This window comes from Linepithema humile, chromosome 1, assembly GCF_040581485.1.
Source record: "Linepithema humile isolate Giens D197 chromosome 1, Lhum_UNIL_v1.0, whole genome shotgun sequence".
Lineage (NCBI taxonomy): Eukaryota > Metazoa > Arthropoda > Insecta > Hymenoptera > Formicidae > Linepithema > Linepithema humile.
The window spans coordinates 14,171,430-14,184,749 of record NC_090128.1 but is presented as its reverse complement, the minus strand read 5'-3'; the positions used below and the strand labels follow the sequence as shown (position 1 = coordinate 14,184,749).

Here is a 13,320-nt window from a genome sequence, read left to right as displayed (position 1 = left end):
TTACTCCGGATATTAAGCTGTTATCTAATTCGCGGAAAGAATATTCTCGCGTTGTTTCAACGTTTTCGTCGACGTTCGCGACGCTTTCGTCTCTATCGTTTACTACGAATTCTCGCGGTGTTTCGCGCGGTTCCCTCTCGGGGTTACTCAAGGTGTTTATTGCGCGTCGTCCTTGGTCGCTTAACAACCAGGATTGATTCGGTTGTAAACTGGGGTCGTTTTGACTCGGATTACTGCCTAGCCAATATGGAAAACCGTGTCCTTCGCGTCTTTCGGACATTCGCTCTTATTTTACTAATGTGTCTTTATTTCGACTTACATTAATACGCTCGCTCGCATGGTGTTGCGTTGCTCGCTGCCCAGTGCTTCGTGGTGAGGTAGGTCACGTCCCGTTCTCGCTGTGCAGTGGCCCTTGCTCGGATTTCGCTGACTCTGCTTGGTCGTTGTGCTCCGTCGGACTTTCTCAGCTGCTTATTGCTCGAACTGCCTTGACTGGACCGCTTCCTCGTGGAGGTTTTATTTTCTCTTCTCACTTTCACTTTTCGCACTTCTAGTTTCTGCGTTGTTTTCGGCCACGCTGTTCCCTTGGGTTGATCGTCTTGGTCCTGCTGCCGTGCCCAGTCCACCAAGGTGTCCACCAACAACCGGACTACGGTGAAAAAGACAGATCCCACCGCTGCCACCAAAATTGTTACGCCGTGCCCGTGACTCAAAGATCTCGTCGCGGGCCAACGCAGGATTCGGGATCCGTCGTGTAGGGCCAAGGGGGTTGATCCAAGGGAGATGATTATTGAACGATGTTCAATGAGAAATAAAATATCTTTATTCACTTAGCACTCGCGTACACTTTATTTAACGGCTTCCTCACAGTCGTTACGATCGCGTAAGATACAAACTCGGAGTTCGCGATACCGACGTGCAGCTCGTGCTTAGATCAAACTTAAAAACCCGTGGTGACGATCGAGTCACCTTCTTTTATACAGATCAGTATCAAGGTTAGCAACGTCTGCTTTCCGTGAATGCTGATCTACTTCGCTTGTTTGTGAGGCAATCCGCCGATCGTTTCCTCATGCGGTTAACGCCTCAGCGTTTAATTATAATCGATTGTTACTTGTCTAAAGAATAGCATTGGTCAATATCTTTGTTAATTTTAAATACCTTATTCGTCTTTCTAAGAACGTGCTTCGAGTTGAAAGTTTTATTTGCTAATTCTTTAAACAATAGCGTTGCTAAATTAAAATATCTCGTTGTAGTCTTTCGACACACAACAAATACCTGAAAATATAAGAAGAATATATAAGACAATATATGAATTGGACAGTGATGTATTAATTGATTATCAAGAGACACGGCAGTGTCTCGCGCCAAGTTCACGCGCAGCGCAAGACCGACCGTGTATCTTTACGCGAGACCGAAAGTTGAGACGAGCCGAGATTATCGGATCTCAGTAATGCCTGAGTCGATCGATTTAAAAATAGGCTCAATCGATAGCGCTTACCCAAAATATATAATAAAAGTATGCTTGTTTTTGCTCTATATGCTGTATAAATAAAGATATTAAAGTTTAAAGTCGAAATGTCATGAAAACTATGAAAATTATTTCAGTCGTCTGGGATGTACTTTATAAATTCTTGCCGATAGATGGCTAGTATCTCAGATGTACACATATCGGCATGTATCGCCGGCAACGCATGCGCAAGCCATGTACATGCGAAGCTCGGAGCTCACATGTACAATGTGACTTGCGCATATATGCGGTAATCTTTTCATTCCTGCTGCTGCTGCTGCTGTTTGTGTCTCAAATCTGGCCACACAGCGGTATACGTGTGTGAAATAAAATATGTGTAATACTCCTACATTGCTGATTGTGCTTGAGAGTTTCGAAAAATATTACGGTGCGGATGATATTTGTTTCTCACTTTAGAGCAGACTCTGTGCGTTGTGCGCAAGCGTTGTACCTATACATATATCCCGTACGCAAGCTACAGACGTCGCGCACGTGCAGAACGGCCAAATCGTGGTAATATAATGTAATATCTGCTAGTTTCTATTTTTCATTGTCAGTATAAATTGTGAACATGTTAAAAATAATTATATGTAGTATATTGTTTTTAAATAACTAATCAAATGAATAATACGTACTAACATATTTAATTAATTATCTAACTCATGTACTCAATGTATTTGAATATCGTTTTTGAATGCCACTTATAAATTGCAAATTGAATTTAACTATGTAATACGAGTTTGTAATTCTATTTATACCAACTATAATTAAATTATTTATTAAACTGAAAGAGATGATAATAGGTCAAGGCCTAATAGAGACTAAATGAAATAGATAATTATAAACGTAATATATACAGGGTGTCCCATTTAACTTGAGACAACTAAATATTTCGAAAAATAAGCATTGTACGAAAAAATGTCCCAAATAAACTTTTAATATTATCAAGGGGGACGTCTGCCTGTGTAAAAATTAACCTGCCGCCACCGCTCCTTGGGGGTGGGGCGGGTGGCAACTTTGAAATTTTAAATAGGAACCCTTATTTTTTATTGCAGATTCGAATTTCTTGGAAAAAAATACGTAAGTTTTGTCCGAGACATTTTTTCGAATCGTGATAGATGGCGCTGTAATCAGTGAAAATTAGTTTTTGCCATTTTCTCTCACCATCGGGGTGCTTTATTTCGGTGAGTCCCCTCGCCTCTCACTATTCAATTACAATAAATGCTCGAAATGATGACTTTCCATTTCGATGCATTTATTAACTCGAGCTTGGAATGCTTGTACACATGTAGAAAGTGTATCTGGCGTTATTTGTGCGCAAGCATATCTAATACGTTCCACCATGTTTTCTCGAGTATTTGGTACTTTTGTATACACTTTCTCTTTAAGGTAACATAAAATTATTTCAACTTTCTTCTCTAAAGATAAATAATCCATTATTTATTTACTGACATAAAAAACGCGTCCGTAAAAAAACAAGTAGCTAGCGTACGTATTACTGAAATTTACTTGACTTGAAATTTAAAGAATCCAGTTATTGAAGAATTGTTCTGACTTAATTTCTTTCATTTATTTTGTTTCTCCTTTTCAGTATTTTCAGTATTTCAGAAATTTACTACATTTGTAGATGCCTCATAGTTTTGGTACGCTAGCTACTTGTTTTTTTACGGACGCGTTCTTTATTTCAGCCATTATTAAATAAATAATGGATTATTTATCTTTAGAGAAGAAAGTTGAAATAATTTTGAAAGTTGAAATAATTTTACCTTAAAGAAAAAGAGTATACAAAAATACCAAATACTCGAGAAAACATGGTGGAACGTATTAGATATGCTTGCGCACAAATAACGCCAGATACACTTTCTACATGTGTACAAGCATTCCAAGCTCGAGTTAATAAATGCATCAAAATGGAAAGTCATCATTTCGAGCATTTATTGTAATTGAATAGTAAGAGGCGAGGGGACTCACCGAAATAAAGCACCCCGATGGTGAGAGAAAATGGCAAAAACTAATTTTCACTGATTACAGCGCCATCTATCACGATTCGAAGAAATGTCTCGGACAAAACTTACGTATTTGTTTCCGAGGAATCCGAATCTGTAATAAAAAAATGGAGGTTCTTATTTGAAATTTCAAAGTTGCCACCCGCCCCACCCCCAAGAGGCGGTGGGGGCGGGTTAATTTTTATACAGCCAGACGTCCCCCTTGATAATATTAAAAATTTATTTGGGACATTTTTTCGTACAATGCTTATTTTTCGAAATATTTAGTTGTCTCAAGTTAAATGGGACACCCTGCATAGAGAAGAAAATGATTGGATTGAAGCTGATGATGCTTCAATTAGAAAAACACAATGGCCTAGAAACAATATGATACTTACAGAATTTTGTATTTTTGTAACTTAATTAATTAAAGAGGACCGTCGTATGCTGTATACTGAAAGTACGACTGGGGTGATAATGGGCCGTCTTTAGCAAAATCTAACTGATATTTCATTATTTTAGCTTTAAAAAACACTGTCGTATATATATCAATAAAAAAAAATATCTATCAATTACCTTTTTTAAAAAAAAAGGTAAAATAAAGGTGCCAAGTACACGCTCTTGTCACAATCAAAACAAATTACTAAAAAAAAAGAAATAATATCTCAAAAAATAACCTTTTCAAAAAAAAAGGTAAAAAAAGGCGCCAAGTACACGCTCTTGTCACAACCAAAACAAAACAGTATTGTTTTACATTTAAAAAAAATTGCCGTATATATTAAACCTATCAAAAAACCAGTCGTATATATTACCCTTTCAAAAAAAGCTGTCGTACATATTAAAACCTTTCAACAAGTAATGCTGTTGTGTATATTAAAACTATAAAAAAATATGATATCAGGAAATGACGCAAGTGGGATTAAAGAACTATGAAAAAAGTTGTACACTATTTCTATAAAACTCTTCTATAAAACTTTTGTACATAAAGCTGTCGTATATATTTAAAAAAAAATCTAAAAAAATGCTGTCGTACATATATTATTATATTGCATACTATATTTCACCATATTTTACATATACTATACTATATATATTATATATATTATTACATATACTATACGATATATATTATTTATAATATTACATATACTATATATATTATAACAAATTAAACTCATAATTAAAAAAATAAAAAAAATATTAAAAAAATAAAAATATTTTAGCAAAAAAATTTTTAAATATTAAAAAAATTTAATTAAAATAAAAAAATATTTATTAAAAAACGCAAAAAAACTTGGCGTTGCTACAGTAAACTACATGTTAACTTACATGATGTCAACTTATTACATTATGTCAATTAATCGTCAATTGTTATATTATTACGAATTTTTTTGCTTTATAATATTTTGAGGTGTAGCAACGCCAAGTTTTTTTGCGTTTTTTAATAAATATTTTTTTATTTTAATTAAATTTTTTTAATATTTAAAAATTTTTTTTGCTAAAATATTTTTATTTTTTTAATATTTTTTTTATTTTTTTATTTATGAGTTTAATTTGTTATAATATATATAGTATATGTAATATTATAAATAATATATATCGTATAGTATATGTAATAATATATATAATATATATAGTATAGTATATGTAAAATATGGTGAAATATAGTATGCAATATAATAATATATGTACGACAGCATTTTTTTAGATTTTTTTTTAATATATACGACAGCTTTATGTACAAAAGTTTTATAGAAGAGTTTTATAGAAATAGTGTACAACTTTTTTCATAGTTCTTTAATCCCACTTGCGTCATTTCCTGATATCATATTTTTTTATAGTTTTAATATACACAACAGCATTACTTGTTGAAAGGTTTTAATATGTACGACAGCTTTTTTTGAAAGGGTAATATATACGACTGGTTTTTTGATAGGTTTAATATATACGGCAATTTTTTTTAAATGTAAAATAATACTGTTTTGTTTTGGTTGTGACAAGAGCGTGTACTTGGCGCCTTTTTTTTACCTTTTTTTTTGAAAAGGTTATTTTTTGAGTTATATAGACAGGGCTCCGTTTATAGATCAAAGCCAATCTATGAATATTTATATAAATATGAGGAAGGTAATGAGGAAGATATATATAACAAAATAAATAGGTTGATATATTCAAAGCATGGAAATGTAAGTTAAAGACAGGATTATATTACTTAAGAATAGAGACAAAATATATCAAACCTAAGGAATTATGTGAATTTTGTTCATCTTAAATATAATTTTTTATTTTGTTTATTATATATTTAATATTTGATTATAATTTGAAATTTTATTGCTGTATGTAAAATGGATAAGGCAAATTGTAGACATCTTCTGTTTTACAAGACTTCAGATAATGCCTATGCTCCAGTTAAGGCATCGATGTGTTCTGCTGGATATGACTTAAGAGCGTCCTCAGATCATATTATCTATCCAATTCCAAATAAAAATGATCCTATACCGACTAATTTGAAAGTTATAATACCAAACGGATGTTATGGAAGAATTGCTTCCAGATCTGGACTGGCTTTAAAATTGTTAGATGTAGGAGGAGGCGTTGTAAACAGTGATTATAGAGGAGAGATATTTGTAATAATGTATAACTATGGAGATGCTCCGTTTGTAATAAATAAAGGAGATAAAATTGCTCAAATTATATGTGAGAAGATAGAAAATGTTGAATTATTAGAGATTACAAAAAATGAATTAGATATCAATAATACAGAAAGAGGATTAAAAGGATTTGGATCTAGTGGAATAAAATAGTAAGTTACATTCCTTTTATAAAATTTTTAATCTTAATTTTAGTATTTTTATCTTTAGAACTTAAATGTTTCGATTTTAACGATAGAATTTTTTTTTCTGGATGGTATGCGAATCCGTACATATTATGTTTATAGCTTTTAATTTCGTTTAAGAATGTCATGTTATTGTATCTTTTATATTTTATATATATGTTTTTATCATTAAATTTATATAAATTTTTATGTAATAATGACTTTCTTATACACCATTTATGATTGTGATATTCGTTATCTAACATCGTTCTGTATATATAACATCTTGAAAAAGTAACGTTTGTAATATATTTTACGACATGTTCCATTCCGAGGCATATACATATTTTTGGTTTATTTGTTTCCATTACTAAATTTGTATATTCCCAATACTTGGATTTGTAATCAGAAAAGTTTGACTTTCCTCCTGGTAGTATATATCCTGTTATGTTGTATATATCGTTATACGATCTGAATGTGTTTTTATCGAAGCTATTATTAAGAGTTATGATTTTATCTATTTCGTTGAAGTAATTATATATATGACTTAAATCAGTATGTTCTGATTCTTTGAATACAATAAGTTCTGATTTACAAGAAAAAATTATAACTAATAAAATTAATAATTTCATTTATTATATTATAATTATAAATAGTTTTAAGATTGGAATAAATTAATATTATTAATGTTTATACAAATATTTAAAGATTAACGACTAGAAAAATGTACAATATTAATTATTTTAGAATACACATGCTCCTTCTGGTCTTCTGTGATCAAATGTTGCAGAAATTTTACCATTATCAATACTTATTCCTGTAACTGCACTATAATCTCCCCTCATATATGGTATTGATTCGTGGTAGTTATATCTTCTGTATAATTCACGATTATTTTTACTAAATTCTCTTTCGGAGAATAATAAATTTGGCTCGAGTTGATGATGAAATCTCGGAGCTTTGATAGCATCAACTATATTCATATCTTTGTTTATAATATTATTTAACACTTGAACTATTGATGATATTATTTTAGGACCTCCAGCTGCTCCTAATACGTATTTGGCATTATATTTATTAGTCTTTTTGTCTAACTCACTTAAAATACTAGTTGCAATAGACGAGATAGGATATTTTCCTGGCTCTGGAAAATTATATTTAGCAGGAGGGAGATGACCGGCGTCTATCCTATTTGGAAGTGAAAAATCGCTCATTTGGTTGTTAAATATTATACCAGATTTTGAAATGATCCACGATCCAAATCTTAAATTTATTGTACTCGTTAGGGAAATAATAGCATCATTTGTTTTAATTACAATATTTGCTGTTCCAGAGTCTGGTAATAATGAAAATCTCTGATAGTAATGTTTATCGTCGTTAGATGTTTTATTATTCAATAATATTTTATTTAACGTTATTTCTTGGAATTTTTTATTTTTCATCAATCCGATTAATCCATTCATATTATTGAATCTCGGATCTCCGAAATTTGTCCTAATTGAAAATGAATACTTCAATGCTTCTATTATTACATAGTTCAATCTTTGTTTATCGGAGTTATTATTCTTTTCCATATATGATTCTAGGATACTTAAAACAAAAATAACAGATATACCTCCCCCTGGAAGATTTGTTGTTTCTAACTTGTATCTTTTTCCGTTGAAAGTATAATACTGAACCAAGGGTTTTGTAATTAATGGTTTGACTTTAAGAAAGTCGTTGTTTGTTAATATTCTGTTTTGCGAATTAACTTCATTTAATAGCATCGTTGTGTATGTTTTATTTCTGTAAAATAGTTCTCCTCCATACTTTGAAATATCTTTTAGAGTTTTTGATAAATCTTTTCTTATCCATATATCGTTATTTTGGTATACCCCCCCCCCATTCCAGTTTTATTATTTATAAAAACATCTCTATATTTTTCTTTAATATATATATATATATATATATACATGTGTATTGATATTTCTCTAGTATATCTCCTATTACACATTCAAATCCGTTATCTGCAAGTTTTGCTATTGGATTTACTATATTTTCCCACTTTAACTTTCCATAATTATTATGCAAATGGTAATATCCCTTTAAGGCGGAAGGAACTCCAACTACTTTGATAGTTCTATATATGATAAGATTGGGAATAATGCAATAGTTAGTAACTTTAGAGTATGCGCAGAGAACGCAAAAGAAATAATTGAAAAGGGAGGTAACGCGATTGATGCAGCTATTTCGACTATGTTATGTGAAGGTGTTGGAAAACCTCAAGATATGGGACTCGGAGGAAGATTCTTTGGAATAATAAAATTTTTAAAAACAGATAAAACTTTTATAATAAATTCCAGAGAAGTCGCGCCTATAAAATTAAATACATCTTCTTTTGATTTTAAAACTTCTAATAAAATATTTGGTAAAGTAGTTGGAGTTCTTTCCGCCTTAAAGGGATATTACCATTTGCATAATAATTATGGAAAGTTAAAGTGGGAAAATATAGTAAATCCAATAGCAAAACTTGCAGATAACGGATTTGAATGTGTAATAGGAGATATACTAGAGAAATATCAATACACATGTATATATATATATATATATATTAAAGAAAAATATAGAGATGTTTTTATAAATAATAAAACTGGAATGGGGGGGGGGGGGTATACCAAAATAACGATATATGGATAAGAAAAGATTTATCAAAAACTCTAAAAGATATTTCAAAGTATGGAGGAGAACTATTTTACAGAAATAAAACATACACAACGATGCTATTAAATGAAGTTAATTCGCAAAACAGAATATTAACAAACAACGACTTTCTTAAAGTCAAACCATTAATTACAAAACCCTTGGTTCAGTATTATACTTTCAACGGAAAAAGATACAAGTTAGAAACAACAAATCTTCCAGGGGGAGGTATATCTGTTATTTTTGTTTTAAGTATCCTAGAATCATATATGGAAAAGAATAATAACTCCGATAAACAAAGATTGAACTATGTAATAATAGAAGCATTGAAGTATTCATTTTCAATTAGGACAAATTTCGGAGATCCGAGATTCAATAATATGAATGGATTAATCGGATTGATGAAAAATAAAAAATTCCAAGAAATAACGTTAAATAAAATATTATTGAATAATAAAACATCTAACGACGATAAACATTACTATCAGAGATTTTCATTATTACCAGACTCTGGAACAGCAAATATTGTAATTAAAACAAATGATGCTATTATTTCCCTAACGAGTACAATAAATTTAAGATTTGGATCGTGGATCATTTCAAAATCTGGTATAATATTTAACAACCAAATGAGCGATTTTTCACTTCCAAATAGGATAGACGCCGGTCATCTCCCTCCTGCTAAATATAATTTTCCAGAGCCAGGAAAATATCCTATCTCGTCTATTGCAACTAGTATTTTAAGTGAGTTAGACAAAAAGACTAATAAATATAATGCCAAATACGTATTAGGAGCAGCTGGAGGTCCTAAAATAATATCATCAATAGTTCAAGTGTTAAATAATATTATAAACAAAGATATGAATATAGTTGATGCTATCAAAGCTCCGAGATTTCATCATCAACTCGAGCCAAATTTATTATTCTCCGAAAGAGAATTTAGTAAAAATAATCGTGAATTATACAGAAGATATAACTACCACGAATCAATACCATATATGAGGGGAGATTATAGTGCAGTTACAGGAATAAGTATTGATAATGGTAAAATTTCTGCAACATTTGATCACAGAAGACCAGAAGGAGCATGTGTATTCTAAAATAATTAATATTGTACATTTTTCTAGTCGTTAATCTTTAAATATTTGTATAAACATTAATAATATTAATTTATTCCAATCTTAAAACTATTTATAATTATAATATAATAAATGAAATTATTAATTTTATTAGTTATAATTTTTTCTTGTAAATCAGAACTTATTGTATTCAAAGAATCAGAACATACTGATTTAAGTCATATATATAATTACTTCAACGAAATAGATAAAATCATAACTCTTAATAATAGCTTCGATAAAAACACATTCAGATCGTATAACGATATATACAACATAACAGGATATATACTACCAGGAGGAAAGTCAAACTTTTCTGATTACAAATCCAAGTATTGGGAATATACAAATTTAGTAATGGAAACAAATAAACCAAAAATATGTATATGCCTCGGAATGGAACATGTCGTAAAATATATTACAAACGTTACTTTTTCAAGATGTTATATATACAGAACGATGTTAGATAACGAATATCACAATCATAAATGGTGTATAAGAAAGTCATTATTACATAAAAATTTATATAAATTTAATGATAAAAACATATATATAAAATATAAAAGATACAATAACATGACATTCTTAAACGAAATTAAAAGCTATAAACATAATATGTACGGATTCGCATACCATCCAGAAAAAAAAATTCTATCGTTAAAATCGAAACATTTAAGTTCTAAAGATAAAAATACTAAAATTAAGATTAAAAATTTTATAAAAGGAATGTAACTTACTATTTTATTCCACTAGATCCAAATCCTTTTAATCCTCTTTCTGTATTATTGATATCTAATTCATTTTTTGTAATCTCTAATAATTCAACATTTTCTATCTTCTCACATATAATTTGAGCAATTTTATCTCCTTTATTTATTACAAACGGAGCATCTCCATAGTTATACATTATTACAAATATCTCTCCTCTATAATCACTGTTTACAACGCCTCCTCCTACATCTAACAATTTTAAAGCCAGTCCAGATCTGGAAGCAATTCTTCCATAACATCCGTTTGGTATTATAACTTTCAAATTAGTCGGTATAGGATCATTTTTATTTGGAATTGGATAGATAATATGATCTGAGGACGCTCTTAAGTCATATCCAGCAGAACACATCGATGCCTTAACTGGAGCATAGGCATTATCTGAAGTCTTGTAAAACAGAAGATGTCTACAATTTGCCTTATCCATTTTACATACAGCAATAAAATTTCAAATTATAATCAAATATTAAATATATAATAAACAAAATAAAAAATTATATTTAAGATGAACAAAATTCACATAATTCCTTAGGTTTGATATATTTTGTCTCTATTCTTAAGTAATATAATCCTGTCTTTAACTTACATTTCCATGCTTTGAATATATCAACCTATTTATTTTGTTATATATATCTTCCTCATTACCTTCCTCATATTTATATAAATATTCATAGATTGGCTTTGATCTATAAACGGAGCCCTGTCTATATAACTCAAAAAATAACCTTTTCAAAAAAAAAAGGTAAAAAAAAAGGCGCCAAGTACACGCTCTTGTCACAACCAAAACAAAACAGTATTATTTTACATTTAAAAAAAATTGCCGTATATATTAAACCTATCAAAAAACCAGTCGTATATATTACCCTTTCAAAAAAAGCTGTCGTACATATTAAAACCTTTCAACAAGTAATGCTGTTGTGTATATTAAAACTATAAAAAAATATGATATCAGGAAATGACGCAAGTGGGATTAAAGAACTATGAAAAAAGTTGTACACTATTTCTATAAAACTCTTCTATAAAACTTTTGTACATAAAGCTGTCGTATATATTAAAAAAAAAATCTAAAAAAATGCTGTCGTACATATATTATTATATTGCATACTATATTTCACCATATTTTACATATACTATACTATATATATTATATATATTATTACATATACTATACGATATATATTATTTATAATATTACATATACTATATATATTATAACAAATTAAACTCATAAATAAAAAAAATAAAAAAAATATTAAAAAAATAAAAATATTTTAGCAAAAAAAATTTTTAAATATTAAAAAAATTTAATTAAAATAAAAAAATATTTATTAAAAAACGCAAAAAAACTTGGCGTTGCTACACCTCAAAATATTATAAAGCAAAAAAATTCGTAATAATATAACAATTGACGATTAATTGACATAATGTAATAAGTTGACATCATGTAAGTTAACATGTAGTTTACTGTAGCAACGCCAAGTTTTTTTGCGTTTTTTAATAAATATTTTTTTATTTTAATTAAATTTTTTTAATATTTAAAAATTTTTTTTGCTAAAATATTTTTATTTTTTTAATATTTTTTTTATTTTTTTTAATTATGAGTTTAATTTGTTATAATATATATAGTATATGTAATATTATAAATAATATATATCGTATAGTATATGTAATAATATATATAATATATATAGTATAGTATATGTAAAATATGGTGAAATATAGTATGCAATATAATAATATATGTACGACAGCATTTTTTTAGATTTTTTTTTTAATATATACGACAGCTTTATGTACAAAAGTTTTATAGAAGAGTTTTATAGAAATAGTGTACAACTTTTTTCATAGTTCTTTAATCCCACTTGCGTCATTTCCTGATATCATATTTTTTTATAGTTTTAATATACACAACAGCATTACTTGTTGAAAGGTTTTAATATGTACGACAGCTTTTTTTGAAAGGGTAATATATACGACTGGTTTTTTGATAGGTTTAATATATACGGCAATTTTTTTTAAATGTAAAACAATACTGTTTTGTTTTGGTTGTGACAAGAGCGTGTACTTGGCGCCTTTTTTTTACCTTTTTTTTTGAAAAGGTTATTTTTTGAGATATTATTTCTTTTTTTTTAGTAATTTGTTTTGATTGTGACAAGAGCGTGTACTTGGCACCTTTATTTTACCTTTTTTTTTAAAAAAGGTAATTGATAGATATTTTTTTTTAATGATATATATACGACAGTGTTTTTTAAAGCTAAAATAATGAAATATCAGTTAGATTTTGCTAAAGACGGCCCATTATCACCCCAGTCGTACTTTCAGTATACAGCATACGACGGTCCTCTTTAATTAATTAAGTTACAAAAATACAAAATTCTGTAAGTATCATATTGTTTCTAGGCCATTGTGTTTTTCTAATTGAAGCATCATCAGCTTCAATCCAATCATTTT

General features: G+C 29.0%; 1 long non-coding RNA gene across 1 annotated transcript; it reads right to left on the bottom strand.

The window, feature by feature from the left end:
* Positions 1–4,032: 4,032 nt before the first annotated feature.
* On the bottom strand, positions 4,033–12,943 carry LOC136997307 (uncharacterized). Its single transcript, XR_010888114.1, has 2 exons — positions 11,595–12,943; positions 4,033–4,169 (listed from the first exon to the last, which is right to left on the bottom strand). It is a non-coding gene; the product is annotated as an uncharacterized lncRNA (long non-coding RNA).
* Positions 12,944–13,320: the final 377 nt, after the last annotated feature.